This window comes from Malus sylvestris, chromosome 15 (genome assembly GCF_916048215.2).
Source record: "Malus sylvestris chromosome 15, drMalSylv7.2, whole genome shotgun sequence".
NCBI classification, from domain to species: domain Eukaryota; kingdom Viridiplantae; phylum Streptophyta; class Magnoliopsida; order Rosales; family Rosaceae; genus Malus; species Malus sylvestris.
In genome coordinates, this window is record NC_062274.1 from 34,789,344 (window position 1) to 34,791,490 (window position 2,147).

At 35.4% G+C, this 2,147-nt stretch overlaps 1 long non-coding RNA gene across 1 annotated transcript; it reads left to right on the top strand.

The window, feature by feature from the left end:
• The first annotated feature begins 421 nt into the window (after positions 1–421).
• Positions 422–1,475, top strand: LOC126605455 (uncharacterized). The gene is made up of 2 exons (XR_007616959.1): positions 422–476; positions 735–1,475. It is a non-coding gene; the product is annotated as an uncharacterized LOC126605455 (long non-coding RNA).
• The last annotated feature ends 672 nt before the right edge of the window (positions 1,476–2,147 follow it).

A 2,147-nucleotide genomic window follows, 5' to 3' on the forward strand; every position in this document is an offset into this window, starting at 1 on the left:
GTCACTTATTTGAAGGGACTATATAAAGGACTTTATAGCCAAAATTCATTTAGGGTTTCTTTTTAGAAAATTGGAGAGAACACAAAGCTCTCCTTTCTCTCTAAAGAGGCCGGCCCCTTGGAGGGATTAGCTAGCAATCCCACTCCTCCAAGGTCACTCATTTCTTCTCCAATCTAACCTTGGTGTGGAGACTTAGAGGTTCTCTATTTTGAGAACTTGGAGAAACCTTTTCATCCATCCAAATCCATAGATTTAAGATGCAAGGAATGAAGGCCCTCTCTTTGGGTGATTAGCCTTTGCTTATGCAAAGAGGAATCTAAAAAGGTATAAATTTCTCAACTCACTTTTATTTGAGTTGAGTCTTGGTTCACCAACCTACTAGGCTTTGAATTTCATGGTTAATGTTTTGTTTTTAAGTGCATTGATCGGATCATATTTATATATATTTTTACTTTAAATTCACTCGTCTTTTCTTGGTTAGTTCCTTATATTTTTGAGCTATTTACGTTATTTTTGTGTTTATAGGATTTGTTATGCAAAGAAAATAAAAATAGAACAAGTGAAATTTTATTCGTGAAAAGCAAATTTAAATTACAATATTGCTAACCCATTGTGACGCTAAATGGTAAACCAATATTTAAACTATATATTTCATCATTTTATATATCTTTTCTTGTCTAATTTATTTGGAAACTTTAAGTATTTATGATACTTTTGATATATTGTGTTTGTAGGAGTAACATGATCCAAAGAACTTATTTTTCTGCTATGTAGGGCTGCTAGAAACTAAATGAAAATAAAAGGAGAGCATCGGGAGGAGAATATAGAGAAAAGCAAGCTGCCTTTGCAGCTGGAGGAAAGCAGGTCAGCGACAAAGGGATCCAAGGAAGTCAGAAGAATTAGGGGACAACAACTGGCAAAGCAGAGGAAATGGAGGAGTCCACACGGGGGACGGAAAAAGAATCCAAAGAAGGTGTGCGAGAATAAAAGAAGTCAGACGAACGGGTGAGAAGGGGGGTCTTGGAGCGGGAGAGGGGAGCTGCCTTTGGGCAGCTCGCAGAGAGCGCAGGAGGCAGAGAGGAGACGGGAGTGAGAAACCAGGAGGTCAGAGAGAAGCAGCACTTGCTGCTGTGCAGGAGAAAAGAAACCGAGAGGAGGCATTAGCCTCGAGGACAGAGAGCAAAAATCTGCCTCTTGGCAGCAAAGGCATCAGCACGGAGAACCAAGAAAAGAATTGTGCAGTGCGAGAAATAGAGAGCAGAACCTGTGGAGCGCCAATTCACTCTCTCTCGGTTAAATCTTTTCAAACTTCTATTTTATTTTTGTTTTAATAATGTGTAATTAAATTTATTTTGGCTAGAGGTTAATTCAAAGCCATGAATATATTTGTAATATGAATTGATTACCTTCGGTTGTGATTTCATAAGTTGTGATTTCAATTTACTTATCCGTTCGTATAAAAACTGATTTGTGTATGTTGGTTGAGAGTGCACGCTTAATTTACATGCATGAATTTGATGCTAGAATATAAGTGAATTTCACCTAATCGTTATGAACTTATTTTCACAAGTAGTAAAGGTTGCTAGTCACAATCACGTTAAGTAAATTCTTGGCAAGAGTATCATGCTTTTCATAGTTACGAATGCCTCGTCAATGCTTATAGTTTTCACAAAGTTTAATGATCTTTGATTGTATCTCTATTGTGCTTTTCACGTAGGGGACTTTTGAAGAATGTTTTGAATTGTTGTATGCGTTTTCCCGTCCAATTCAATAACTTAAGGAAAACTTGAAGATTAAAAAAGTGCTATTCACGGTTAATCTGAAGTGTTGAAATTCACAACTTATTGAAAGAACAACTGAAAATCAATTTAGGTTGCATATGTGTCATGTGTGGAGAAAAACCCTCTAGCTAGTCCGTCATTTATCCTTTTACCTTAATTTTATGTTTTTATCAATTCTGTAATTTAATTAAGTTTAATTTACTTTTCATCAAAACCAAACACCCATCCATTATTAAATTATATTATTTAGTTAGTTTTCTTTATTGTTAGTCTTTTAATTTAATTTCCGTCCATTTCAGTTCCTAGTGTTTAATTTAATTGTTTTCATTATTTTGAGTCATTTTAAGTGTGTTTCGAGTTATTAGA